This window comes from Corvus hawaiiensis, chromosome 17, assembly GCF_020740725.1.
Source record: "Corvus hawaiiensis isolate bCorHaw1 chromosome 17, bCorHaw1.pri.cur, whole genome shotgun sequence".
In the NCBI taxonomy this organism is placed as follows: Eukaryota; Metazoa; Chordata; class Aves; order Passeriformes; family Corvidae; genus Corvus; species Corvus hawaiiensis.
Genome location: NC_063229.1, coordinates 10,833,574 through 10,847,933, shown reverse-complemented (window position 1 = coordinate 10,847,933; position 14,360 = coordinate 10,833,574). Strand labels below are relative to the sequence as shown.

At 44.7% G+C, this 14,360-nt stretch overlaps 1 long non-coding RNA gene across 2 annotated transcripts in view; it reads right to left on the bottom strand.

Annotated features, from left to right (window-relative positions):
- Positions 1 to 2,604: 2,604 nt before the first annotated feature.
- The window catches only part of LOC125334847, a 140,977-nt gene continuing 129,221 nt past the window's right edge, over positions 2,605 to 14,360 (bottom strand). For both annotated transcript variants that reach the window (XR_007207258.1, XR_007207259.1), the window contains exon 4: positions 2,605 to 8,400. This is a non-coding gene — a long non-coding RNA (uncharacterized LOC125334847). The remainder of the gene's footprint in view (positions 8,401 to 14,360) is intronic.

Sequence of the window (14,360 nt, the reverse complement as noted above, 5' to 3'; positions counted from 1 at the left end):
CATGCTTCCAGAGCAGATACTTGGAGCTCTGCTTGGCAGTACACGAACTCCCAGCCCTGCGTTCCCATCTCCTTTATGGGTGTTGGCAGCATAAACCAACATTTTTCCTTACAACTTCCCCAGAACCCTTATGTGATGCAGGCCCAATGTCAAGAAATCAGTCAACTCCTCAGTTACAGTTTTCTCTCCCCCAGCCTTTCACGGGTGCTCGAAGCGGCAGCCCCGGGAGACGGCGCATCCTCGGAGTCTCACAGCCCGTGTGTTTGGGATGATCTGAAGGGTCTTTTCCAACATAAATGGTTCTGTGATTCTAAGCTGAGGAATGTGATTGTGCAGCTCGTTCAGACTGTCACAGGTCATCACGTTCCCAGGACTCCTGTGAGCTGAGGTTAGAGAGACATTTCCAAAATAAGGCGCAAAATACCAAGGAGATAATTATGGATGGGAAACAGAGATTTTTTTTTCATTTAAAAATGTATTGATATATACATTGATGAGCTAAACTGACAAGCTGTGCTTCAGAAAGGAGTAATTGTGTCTTTAATAATATTAAACCTGACACCTGCCTTGGCCGATAACACGCAGTCCTGACACTATTTAGCTAACAATTGGGACACACAAAAAGAATGAAAGGGAAAACAGTATTAAACTGAATCTGCATTTTAAAGAACATAAAAATAAAAAGAAAGACTGTTAATTGTCTAACACTTTGCTAACTCAAAAAGGCATGCAATTTAAAAATAGCTTTGCTATTTCACTGAAAGAGGAATTACAATTTCTTCCTGAATCCCATATAGGAGAAAACATATTTAGGATAGGCACAGTGCTCTTAGAAAGAAAACCCCAATGCTAATTTGTATCATAAGCACAATTAGAAGAGATGTCCTCCATTTAAAAAAAGAACAGAGAGCTACATAGCTAAAGGATATTATTGCAAAATGATAAACTGTTCAAAGGTAGCAGTAAAAAAGAGAGTCTTGTCTTTAGTGGTAAAATGCCATGTTATCTTGTTTAAATGGCATAACTTTGCAAAAGGTGCCACAACATTTCAACCTTTTAAAATGTCATTATTAAAAAATGCATATCACAAATGGCGTCTTTATACACTTCTTTTTTTTTCCCTTTCCCTTTTTCTCTGTCTTTTTTTTTTTTTTTAAGGGCTTATGTAGTACTTGCAACTTCAAAGGGAAAAGGAAAGGAAATAGCAAAGATGGTTCAAGGTGATCTTGAGTACTGCCAAATGTAAATAGATTTAGAAGAAAATTTGGCTTTGCCGGGTTTCTTTCCCTCTGTGTGCATGTTCATCTGTGTTTTAAATAAAAACCACATCCATCCTGCCAGCTGTGTGAATATTGTCTCTAGCGCTGGGGGTTTGAGATGGGAGGTCCTGCCTGTGCCGGGCTCTTCCCCATCCTGATTCCAGGGAGAGCTGTGGGATGACCCCGGCTGCGGCACAGTGCTGGGAGCCTCGGCTTATTTATTTATTTCTTGGAAGGGCACCTTAATCATCACCACCATGCTGCTTACTCCTCTCTCTCTCTTTTTTTTTTTTTTTATTTGTATTTTACCTTTGCAGTCACACTTGGGTTTCTTCAGGGAAATAAATCTGTGGCTCAGTGTAACAAGAGAAAATTATTTTTTCTCGGTTTGCTGCCTGAGCACAGTGAAACATTTTACGAGCACCTGTTTTTATCAGCAACGGTGGCAAAAAAAACAAAGGGAGGAAGAAAAGAGACAGCAAAAATCCCTCATGCAAATGTCAGAGGCTCCCTGTTGAACCAACAGATAGATGACCATGCAGAAATTGTCAGGGATTAACCAAAATCATAGAATCCCAGAATGGTTTGTGTTGGAAATGTTGAAGCTCATCACATTCCAACCCTCTTGCTGTGGGCAGGGATACCTTCCACTAGACCAGGTTGCTTAAAACCTCATCCAACCTGGCCTCAAAGCAAGTTGAGACCATGGCTGGCAGCAGGATTTGCTGTTCTTTATTTCTAGATTTCATCCAGCCAAAGAGTGACCAAAAGCTCAAATGCATCCCTTAAAATAATTTTTTGTGGTGGAAACCCTTCTTCTATTCACCCAGGAGTTCTGCAGCTGGTTTCAGTGGGATCATAACTGTGCTTTGGGTAGGATTAAAAAGTAAAAGGGAGGTTGGGACTCCCTCATCCATCGATTTCTAAAGGTTGCTGTGTACAGCTGGAGGGAAGTGTGGAACCGTGAGCTGCCGTTCTTGGTTCTGTGCTGGGCTGGCTGGATAAACTCTGATTTCAGTCCAAGAACCCCAAACCAGGAATTTTGGTATAGTCACATCTGGAATATTCTGCAAATAAGCCATCAACACTTGTATCTAAATGTGAGTGCATGCACACATTCATCTTCCTACAGACACATGTATCTGCACTCACACTTATATATGTATATAAAGATATCCAATCCCCTAATTTATGCTACATAGAAAACCCCACACTGCTCTTACACTGGGAACACAGATGACAATAACTGAACTTGATTTGTGGGGTTTTTTTGCAGTTTTTACATTGCACCTCTGTCAAATAATCAATGACACTGTATATATGCAACAGAAGCATATGCATTTATTTATACATATAGAACATGTTATATCTATACATACAAATGGATTATTTCTAAAGTATTTCTCAAAATTTCGTGACAGTTCATCATATTGAAGGTGCAGTAGTTGGGTTAAAATGACACTGTTGAGCCCCTGGGGTCTTTTTTAATAAATATATTTTTGGCTTCTGCCTTCTGGAAATCTGCACCAGGCTTTGAAACTCCTGAAAAATTGATTTGCTTTTTTATTGCTGCTTAGTCCACACTACAGGCTGGACATATTTTCTTCTTTTAATTGAATCTGCCCATTACACTGCACAAGTGCCAGGACATCAATTTAATATCTAGATTTTTTTGTGAGCTTTCAAACACACACAACCCCCCCCTTATTTAATATGGTTGGATGTTTCTATTTCGCTCCTTGGAGTTTTGATTTGTCTATTAGCATTACAGTAGCTGTCCAAGTTGTGTGATATTCCTTGGGAGAAAAAGATATAACACACTAGAGGAATTTTTTTCTCGCTGCTGCTGCTGCTTTCCCGCTGTAGCTTATCTTCTTAACAAAGACAGGACTACAGTGGGTTTCACAATCTGAGGAAAAGCACTTTAGCTGAGAGATGCACCAATGGGTAAGAACTGAGCGAAGATAAACATCCCCACATCAAGAACACCATGAAAGCGCTCCAGCAAGGAGGGATGTGCAGAGGCTCTCAAGAGCAGCCAGGGAGTCTCTGGCACAAAGCAGGGCTGTGCCCTTCACTGCTGTGATAATCGTGCTGGGGACAAGTGTTCACCTTGCAAAAGTGAAAATCGTGCTTGCAAAAAAAAAAAAAAAAAAAACCAAGAAAACAAAAAAATCATGCCAAAACAGAAATCTAAAATATCCCCAGGGAGCCCAAAGTGCCTGATCCCAGTTATTGAATGAGGCTGGGGGCAGCAGCTCATGCACTAAACACAGTGGCAATCAGGAGCATGAGTTTATTATTTAAACGCACAAACAGGTTTCAGCTGGGGTGGAGGCAGTGATTGCACCCCTCATGCCCTCAGGTCCATGAGTAACTTGGACCATCCCAGTGATGGAGAAGGACAGCACCAGGCAGCTGCACATGCTCCAGGCTGGCTGAAAGACTTAACCCACACCCATTAACTAAACCTCTTGATTAACTTCTTGGAGAAGGAAGAAATAAGAAGTGTGAGGCAAATGGAGCTTAAGGCACTGTCTGCAATAATTTCCCTTTGTGTAACTGATGTATTTGCTTCCTTGGAAACCTCTTCTGCAGCAAGGATGCAGGAAAGGTGCAAAGCAAGATTTTCATCACTCAGAGTCTGACAGAATCTAAATAATTACTGGGACAAAGTAGATTGGTGCGTACAAAGTAAGAGCAGCACAAACATCTCTAGTGCTCAGAGAGGTTCTAGATGTGTGCTCCTATTCCTGATTCTGCAGCACTGTCCTCATCTCCTGAATCCAATCCTTTACTCACTGCATCATTATTTTGAGGTTTTATCCATCCTCTCTTGAGCAGGAGCAGGACAAGCACTCCGAGAAGCCGCTTTACAGGCTGCACAGTGCCTGGCTCTGTGATTGCTGCCTGGGATTAGGAAAGATAGCCCAATGTCAAGCATTTTTGTTTAAAATACTTTGATTTTGTTCTGCTATCATGCTAAATAAGTATATTGTACTGGGGTAAAAAGGAAAATGCATCAATACAGCCGGGTCCATGTGTTACTAAGGTGAGGCAGTTGTACAGGGGCACAGTCAGTCGGGATTAAGGAGTTTCCTCTCATGCATTACTTTGATGTCCCCACTGGATCAGATAAACTCTCAGCTTCACCTAACTGTCAGCTTCCAAACCCAGAACAAAGCAGGGCCTCCACAATCCCAGAGAGAAAAAAAATTACACTTTAAATGAATCTCAGAAATAAAAACAAATGCCAGAGTTATTCCAATAGGGTTGTATCATGTACCAGTAATATTCCTGGGCAAGGAGGGGCCAGCCCTGGAGCAAGTACTATTCATTATTATTGATGAATATTCTCAGGAGAAACAGAGGATGTTGCTTAATGGCTTGATCTAATATGCCATCAGAGAAGAGGGAAAAAATAGAGTGAAAGATATCCTCAAATGCAAAAGCTGAGGAATCTTCCAAGCTCTGAGTGGTCCTTTAATTACCCACGCTGCAAGGGAGGAACACACAAAGAAGAAGATGGCTTCAGTGAAAGTCCTTTGAGAGGAAATCCTTTTACCACTTGTTAAAGCTGCAATAACGTCACCTGGAGGTTAGTTTTTCATTAGGACTTTGAGCCACCGGAACATTTAACACTGACCTGTGCACATAATTTGCCACATGGTTGGCAAAACTACCTGTGCCAGGTGGGCAGGTGCAGGAAGGAGCTGATATAAATGTGCAAGGAATTATTAGGCTTGTAGAGACAATGAGAAAAAAGTAGGGAAAAAGAGAATGTCAGAAGATGATCTGGCCCTAGCACGGAGCAGGTGTGTGCAGACAAAACCAAGATTGGCCAGGGAAGTTTTAGGGAAAGCAACACCTATGGCCAGCAGACCCGCAGACATGGGTGTGCTGCTCCTCTGCAAAGTTAGACCTTTTATTTTCTAAGTTGTATGGATGACTGGGAGAGCAAAGCTGGATGAGAAGGCACCTTGTGACTGGTCAGGCAGGTTCAGAAGTGCCCAGTGGCAGCTGCTCATCTGCTGTCTGGTCTCCAGAATCACTCAGATGCTGCATCTAGCTGCAAGAGAAACCCTGAGACACCTCCTGCCATGTCCTGTAGGACACTTCCTCAGGATATCTCTGATGGCTGTGTGGACTTGCAAGCTCTGGGAACCAGGAATTCCCCCATCACAGCCTCCCACATCCCCCTTTGCCCTGAGTGGGGACTCAGAAAGTCCCTGCTGGCGATCAGTGGGCTCCTGGTGGCTTTGTGCTGGGCACCAGGGTTGCTCTGCCACCTGTACACAGGCTCCAAGCCCTGCATGCCCATGAAACCTCCCCAGCTGCCTGTGGGGGCCCAAGAGCATCCCAGCCAGCTGGCAGGCAAGGAGGGCTGCGAGCAGAGCAGGCAGAGGAACCATTAGGAAAATATCCCTGGCACAAAGCCTGGCAGGCTTGTGGTGCCAGTGCACAGGAAGCTGCAGGAGGAGGGGTGGCACGATGCTGCCTGGACTGTCCCTGGGGCCCAGGTGACAGCAGAGTCCCCAGCCTCATCCTTAATTTGACTACAAGCTCCGCTTGTTCCCGTGGCAGTGGTGTCCAGGCTCTGGCAGTGCAGCTCCTTGGGCTTCAGGAAGGTTTCTGCACAAGGGCTGTGAGAAGAGACACAGCCACAGGGTTCTGAGGGAGGTGCAGCAGTGGAGCTTGCAGGACTCCAGCCAAGGGAAAGGAATGGGCAAGGAGCTGTCTCCCTGCACTGGGAAATGTAGGGAGACACTGGATTAGCAGTAATTAGCAATACTGGGTGCTGTGAGTTAATGGGCTACAGTGTGACAGCACCCAAACCACCCAGGCTTGGCCATCCCTGACTCTGCAGTTTGGATCTGCCCAGCTCCCACCCCACCAGGCATCCCACTGCTCTGTCAGCAGAAGGGAAAAATCGCTGCCTGATTCTCTCCTTGCTCACAGCTCATCTCCCCCCACTGGTTTTGTTAAATGCAGCACATTTCCAAAGAAGCAGATTTTAATTTCAATAAATTCTGTAAGAAATAGATCAGTGTTAAGGAGGGGAGCAGCCACAGGAAGTGACTTTAACTGCTTGGCTGCAGAATATTAATAGGATAGAATGTTATTAGAATAATTTTTCACCGTTTATTAGAATAATTTTTCATCATGAATAATAAATTAATAGAATAATTTAGTACCACTAGCCCTCTGTTTGAAAGGGTGTTTTATTTAAAAGTAGCTTGAAAAGTGGCATTTGGGGAGGTGGGATGGGGACAGGTCATGCTGTGAAACTGCTTCATGCAGGGACTCACTGCTTGCCTTTATTCCCCTCAGTTTTCCTTCTGGAAAACCCAAGGTGAGTTCCTCACTGCTGATGGCTCTGAGAGGGTCTTGCTTGGGACAGGAGATGGCTGAGGGTTCAATCCCTGGAATCCTGCAGCTCGGACCTCCAGCTATGCATCATCAGACATCCTCTGCTGCTCCACATCCCCGTGGAACGTCCCTTTTTTCTTCCAGCAGCCTGGGAGATGCCCACAATCACTCCCATGTACATTTACCTGGCTTTAACTCCTTGTTTCCCTACCTCACAGTGAGACACTGATGCCCATTGCAGTAGTTTTGTGCAAACCAAGAGGTCTCTCTCTCTCTCTCTCTCTCTCTCTCTGTGTCTTTTTTTTTTTTTGTTTGCATCTGTGTGGAAGATAATCATTCCTCGGAAGGCTATTCACACCACAAAAGCACAATGACATTATTCTCTCCCTCTCTCTCTCTTTCTACTGTTTTACTCTACAACTGACAATTAATGTTAGAAAGAACATGAAATGGAGGAGAAATTACAGCAATTTATCAGCCGAAATTATAGGTGTAGACACATGTCAGCAGTGGAAACAGTTTCTATCAAAATTAAAGTATTTAGAGATTTTCCTCAAATTTCAAATTATGCAAATCCCATTTTTGTGATACGCTGGTACTGTAGCTTTAATTGCAGGATTACCAGCAAGCTGCAAACTGCACTTGTAACCAGGATTCAGCTCTTCGGAGAGCAGCTCCCTTCCCTAGCACATCTTATTAATTCAACAAAGTTCCCATGTCTTTAACAAATTAAATATGTTTTGCAGAACAGGCAGCGGTTTTCTCGGTTTCAATCTGTCACGAAGGACCCTGCTGTTTGCAGAGGTTACTCGACAGCTGGATGAACAGACAGGTTTGAGTCCAAACACGGATTCAAATGCATATTTATACATAAAACATATTTATACAACAACATCACAGGAACAGCTTGTGCAGCTGAAGTTGCTACAAGTCCCTTTACCGTGAGGACACCATCAGCAAAGGTGGGGAAGGAATTTGGATTTCACCTTCTTCCTCCAGGTCTTTCTGGATCAGTTAAGGCTGCTCTGTGACCTCAGGAGACCACATGAGATCCCACAAGGGTGGAACTTGCTTTTCCTCTGGCAATAATGGGCATGGCTGGAAAGCCCTGTGCCAGCAAACCTTATACCGTGTGCTCCTGAGAAGCTGTTTGATCACTGCCAGCCTAATTAGAAGACACAATATTCAGGTGTTATTTCTCTTCCTTCCCTCCTTTTATGTTCCTCTGTTGTTGCAAAAGGAGCCGAGGATGAAGCACAGGAGCAGGCAGGAGCTGGGTAAGGCACTGGCATGGCAGAGAGTGCCAGGAGACTGCCAGGCCAAGGAGGGGAGATTCGATGTGCCACACCAGAGCCCGAGACATCCCTTGGCTGTACTGGGATGGTTGCTGGGTTCTACTCCCAGCATCCACAGAGCCAGGACAAAGCAGAGCAGACGGGAGGAGTACAACACTGGAATCAAGCTGGGGTTTTTTAGGTGTTTTGAAATGATGCTCTTTAATGCAAGAACATTTCAGTGCTGTTCTACACATCAGTGGTAAGAGCCACCATCCTACAGGCACTGGGGCTGAAAATCCTTTCTCAGGCTCAACTGGGCAGTTATGAGGTCTGGCTGTAGATCATCACATGAAATTTGTAGACACCAACAGGACTGTGAGCTCCATATACAGAGGTGTAGAGTTTGTAACTGGTGCAAGCAGCACCAATTTGGGCTGGACTTTTGTGCACTCAGCTTGTTCATCTGCTGACTGACTGGGTGACACGCGGTGACCCTGAAAAAAGTTGGAGATAAACTAGCATTTAGTTTCCCTTTTTTGATTGTTCTGCCAACAACAAGCTAAACTGAGGTTGTTATTTTTAGGACTGTCCTGTGCAGGGCCAGGACTAGAACTTAATTATCCTTGTGTCTCCTTTTCAGCTCAGGATATTCTGTTTCAGTGATAACAAAGTGAAGTAAAAGGTGTGACAAGCATCCGAGGTGCATCAAACATTTCATAGAACCACAGAATGGGTCAGGTTGGAAGGGATCACAGTGGGTCACCTGGTCCAACCTCCCTGCTCAAGCAGGGCCACCTCAGAGCACATTGCACGGGATTGCATCAGATGGTTTTGGGATATCTCCAGTGAGAGAGACTCCACACCCTCTCCGGGCAGTGTGTTCAGTACTCAGTTACTGCACAGGGAAGTTCTTCCTCATATTTAGGTGGAACTTCCTGTGCATCAGTTTCTCCCTGTCACCTTTATTTCATTTGAGTCACTGTTCCAGTAACAGCCCTTGGTGCTGGGGCTGCGGGTTCTGCCCCCGTCTGTGGCTGTGCTGTCACACCCCCCAGGCCCTGCAGCACCAGGTCACCTCTCAGGTGTGCACTTTGCATGACCATTTGTACTTCTACTACTTTTGAAAACTCCCCCTTCTCTGGCTTCCTACCCACCTCCTCATGGATCACACAGTGACTATCGCACGGTGCTGTCCCAGCCAGGGCCAGTGGTGCTCCCAAACCGAGAGGTTTCGTTTCCTGTTTTTGAACGTGACCAGCCCAAGACACAACCAGATGCCTGGGATCTATTTGCATATGCCAGGCAATGCAAGGCTGCTGACAGCCACTGTATCCAGCTTCAATAACCACGATATGCTCCATCTGCTGACGCCCCAGCATAGCCACAGCGGGGAGCTGTACTGCCAGAGGCACTATCCTGGAACAGCTGAATTGCTGAACAGCTGGGGAAGCATCAAAGGACACTTTTCATACAAGAGCAGGGTTGTTGGCCCCGTTTCTCATCACACACACAGTGTGGAGCACAGGCAGAGGAGCCACTAAGGCAGTGACAGGTTGTAGGGGCAGCCTCTGTGAGTGTTTGTGGCCCCTGCACCCCACACAGCCACAAAGAGAGGCCAGAGAAGTTCATGGGAAAGGAACTATCTAATTTGGAAAAGAGGCTACCTGCAGGCCACCACACCCATTCAGATAGGGGAGCATTTAGCCTTTTTATGGATCCAGTGGTGATGCTCCCTGGGTACCAATAATCCTCTCTGCTGCTGTTTGTAAGGAGTGGTGAGGTCTGAGCTGAGCACCCAGGATCAGGGAGAGAGGCCAGAGACAGCTCATCCCTCTGTGCAGGGGCGATGAACCACCCAGGAGGGCTCCCTGGGCAGGCAGCTCCCAGCAGGTTGCAGGATCAGGCTGTTGGGATACACCTTTTCCCATGCAGGGAGGAACGGAGATTGCTGAGTAACTGCACAAGGATGGCAGCAGGCACAGGATGGGACAGTGTGAGAGGGGTGATGGGTGATGCCCAGCACAGAGCTCCAGGCTGGGCTTTGGTTGGTGCTACCCTGCTTTTTTTTGGAAAAAGGGAGCGAGAAGACCGAGCTAGGAATGTTGAGTTTTGCGTGTTCAGGTAAAAAGACTGATTTTCCTTAGGCTTGGTGTGGGAGCTTGAGGGAAGGCTACAGATAGGTTTTACCTGAAACTGGGAAGGGAAACAGAGAAAGAAAGGGAAAAGGGAAGGGGAAGAGGAAAGGAAAAGAGAGAAAGAGAAAGAGAAAGAGAAAGAGAAAGAGAAAGAGAAAGAGAAAGAGAAAGGGAAGGGAAAAAGAAATAAAAGAACAATCATTGAGAGAAGGGGGAAAACCAGAATTGATTCTATGATTTTTTTTTTTCCAAAATAATTCAGTGATTCTCATTCAGCTGGTGCTTTTCTTAAAGACCAAAGAGCCTATATGATAAGCATATTTTACAAATTAGGTAGCGATTTATCCCGCTTTTGTTTTAATGATTGAAATGAATGATGTCGTGCCGCTTGCTGCTGCTGCTGCATTCAGCGCCTGCTGTTCTTGGGAGCTGAAGACACCGAGAAATTTGCATACCTAATGCCGGGAACTGGCACAGACTAAATAGCTTCTTTTCTTTCCTCTGTGTTTGTAGATTTACTGTAGTGCTGGGTTTAATCAAAGGCTTTTTAAAGCCGTCCGTGTGCCGTTTCACAATGCTGAACTTGCATGTGACAAAGGCAGCTATTTATTACTTATCAGCTTTATGGCAAGGACCACGGGCTACCCTAATTAAAGGTGTAGGGGCTGCGTGCCCCTGCAGGAAAAGGCACTGGCCAGTTAACATTTCTAATCCCTAATCAAGGCACGGCGTGGATTATTTTTCATTTTGTTTTGTTGCTGGTTAAGTATTCAGAAAAAATGTTAGGGCTAGGCAGGGGGCTAAGCCAACTTTGGATGGGATGTGAACTTCCAAAGGTGTGAGCTGTCCATGCGGATGTCATAGGCTTCATTCATTGAGGTGCTGTACATTTTCACCTGCACTAAAGCAGAACTGGCTGGGGCATAGTCTTCTTCATGAGATGTCACCAAAACAGGGTGAATCATTGGATGCCCCATCCCTGGAAGTGTCCAAGGCCAGGCTGGATAGGGCTTGGAGTAACCTGGTCCAGTGGAAGGTGTCCCTGCACCTGGCAGGGGGTTGGGGGGTTGGAATGAGAGGAGCTTTAATGTCCCTTCCAACCCACACAATTCTGTGGTTCTGTGAGTCTATGATCAAGGGTAAAATGCTCTATAGAGACAAATCCACATCAACCAGCTTTCTTCTGGGCTTCCCTGCTCATTTCTCATGTGCACATGAGAGAGCAGAAAAGAGAGAGCTGTCATACCCCATCACTTGGTTTGGGGTTGAGTGGATCATCAAGATGATGCAGAGTGAAAAGCTCTTCTTCAGAAGGAGCTTTAACCTTGCATCTCTTATGACCAGGAAAACCACCCCAGAGACCAGGCTATGGCTCAAAAGTCTTTTCTATCTATTAAGGTCATCCAACACTCCCAAATCTAAGAAACCTTCCTATGATAACTAGGATTTGATTTGAAAACAAATACTTTGATACAATCCTGCATCTTCAAAAACTGGCCCCAAGTTTTTGGTTTTCATTTCTACCACAGACAAAAATAAATGCTGGACTTTGGTGGATGTTCATAAACCAGAAACACCTTATTGTGGACAGCTCTGCACGCAAATCAGCACCCATGAAACCCTTCAAGAACGGCTACATTGTCTGTAGTGAAAGCAGGGCTGTCCCTTATTTACTATCAGCAAATTTAGAGCTCCTTTTCAAGTCAGTAAGAAATTTCCACAGGCAAATTATTATTATTTTGAACAGCAAGAAAACACATTTTTTCCTCTCTAAATATTTTCCAACTTAAGGAGACAAAACCAAAAGCGTAGGGGAGAGCAAAGAGAATTAATCTCTTGTCGGGGCTGGCCCATAAAGAGGCAAACTTCATAAAAAGAAATAAATAAATTGCCCCCTCCCCCTAACATCTGCTGGGAGCACTCGGAGATAACTGGCAGCTTGAACAATAACTCCGAGGACGGGAGTCCTGGAACAATGGCAGTGGGAAGAGAGCAGCCCTGGCTGTGGCATCGCTTCCAGGCCTTCTGCACACGCAATTGGTTCGCGGGAATAAAGATCAAGTTGGACCAATAGCACTATAATTTGGGAACAAATATATTGATTACAAGAGAGTCCCACTGGAATGAATGGGACCACTCGGGAAGCGCCGTTATTATTCTGCGTGCGCGGGGATTGCAGGATGTGCTCTGCCTGGGCTCTGAATTGATCAGCATGAGATTATCACCCTGCAAATGCAGTATCAGCCTGCTGCAGCACTGTCTGGCTGCACAGCCATGGGATGGCCCAGCCTGCAGGGCCACTCAGGCACATGGATTCCTCGTCACCCCTTTCCTGAGCCTGCTAATTCTTATGGATCCTTCAAAAACACCTCCCTCGCCAGACCCTGCAAGTTGTGTGCTCCTGAACGTCACTAAGAGGGAGTTTGTCTTCCTTCTAAAATGACTATTTAATAAAAGAAATAAAAACCAGCTATGAAATATTTAGGAGAAAGAGTAGTATTAAAATAACAGGATCTGCCAAAATCTCTATACCTATTAATAATATTTTAGAGAACAATAATGGGATTAATTTTGAACTCTTAGCTCCTTTTTCACCATCAGTGCGTTTTAGTTAGGTTCAGCATTTTATTTAGCTTTGGAAATGACATCATATCCCTCTGTTTTTATTCCCAACTGTTTATTTATTTATTTAAAATTAAATTAAAATAGGAGATGCACATCTAGGACTTTAAGTTCCCTAATGCATCTTTCCTAAAGCAGAAGAGTCCCAACATCATCAAATTATCATCTTGAAAGGAGGTCAACCTGCCAGATCCCTTTAAAAGTCCTCCAGTTTTCATTATTTCATAACTAGCAGCAACAAGTCCCAAAATCCTGGAGACCTCATGGTCTCTGTCCTCATAACCAAAGAATATTGACCACCTCGTGTTCTGCCACTGCTCTGTGACTACTACTTTAGAATAATTTAAAATCCTGTTTATTTCCACCTCCTTCTACCCTGAGCATCACTGCTGCCTTTTCACTGGTGTTTCCTCTTCTCAGATCTGGTTTTGTCCTCACTGCCCATGGGGTATCACAGTTACTCCATTGTACCTGGCTTAATTTTTATTATTTTTTAATTTAAGGATGAGCTGAGCTTTTTGAACAGATCATTTTTACCTGCCTGCTGAGAATGGCTTTTCCAAAGGTGGATGTTCAATATTTTCTGAAAATTGTCTTTCTTTAATGAGTCCAACCTCAGGCTCCCAAGGCGAAAGACACCCAAACTGCAAATTGTTTCTTAAAACTTCATCCCTGTAGCAAAGTTAAATTGCCAAGTTGCATTTTCTTCTCTAAATCACTTTCTCTGCATTTTAATTCCTCTCAGTTTGACAGCCTTAAAGCAGACGGATCAGGCTGAACCAAAGATTTCACCAAGTGTAAGCTAAGCCTGTTTAAAATGACTGCAATGTTCATCTCAAACTCAGAATTATAATGCAAAAAGTAATTTTTCCCTCAATGTGTAGGTAACAGCCCTGGGCAGGCCCTTTTGGGAAAACATATGCAACACCACAATGCTGACTGAATCAACCCCAAAAAATTAGGAGGACCACAAATTTGCAGAGAGGTTTTTGCATTCACTCCTCTCTGCTCGAAACCAGAGAGACTCTAATGGCCTTCTCAGGTCTCATCAGGTTGCTGCAGCTGTTGGTCCGAGACTAGTTAGTGCTAATCTTGGCCTAAAGGCTACAGAGATACTTACTTTTGGTTTGGGGAGGCTGCTGTGACTCCAGCAGCCTGATTCCTGTGCTGCTTTGCATATGCTCACCCACAAAAGCCGGGGACTGCTCTTTTCCACAAATCTGTACCACGAAAGCTGCCCTGGCAGTGATCAGTGGAGCTGCTCCACATGTTTGCCTGGCACGTATCCAGGATGGGAGGTGTGTTATCAGGCCACTCTGCAAGTGTCAGGTGCTGCCACCAACACTTGCTGATAATGCTCCATATGCAGGGAAAGATGGATGATATCGTAGCTGGGATATTTTATTTTTTTTCCCAGCAAAATGAGAGCTGTAACATTTCACATCTCCTGCCAGAGAGGACACTACCAGCACATCACTTGCAGGCCCAAACTGGTGATATCTATGTGCTGTAGTAACTGGCTCTCCAGCACTCCTTTGATGATAACCATAATTCCAATTCATAAAATACAACCTGAAAATATTCCTTGAGCACAAAATTTTGTTATTTATAGACACATTTCCCAGAATCTGATATTTCTGCAAGAAACCTAGATATTGTCTTTACTCTAGTCACCATCCAAACCTCTGAATAAATCT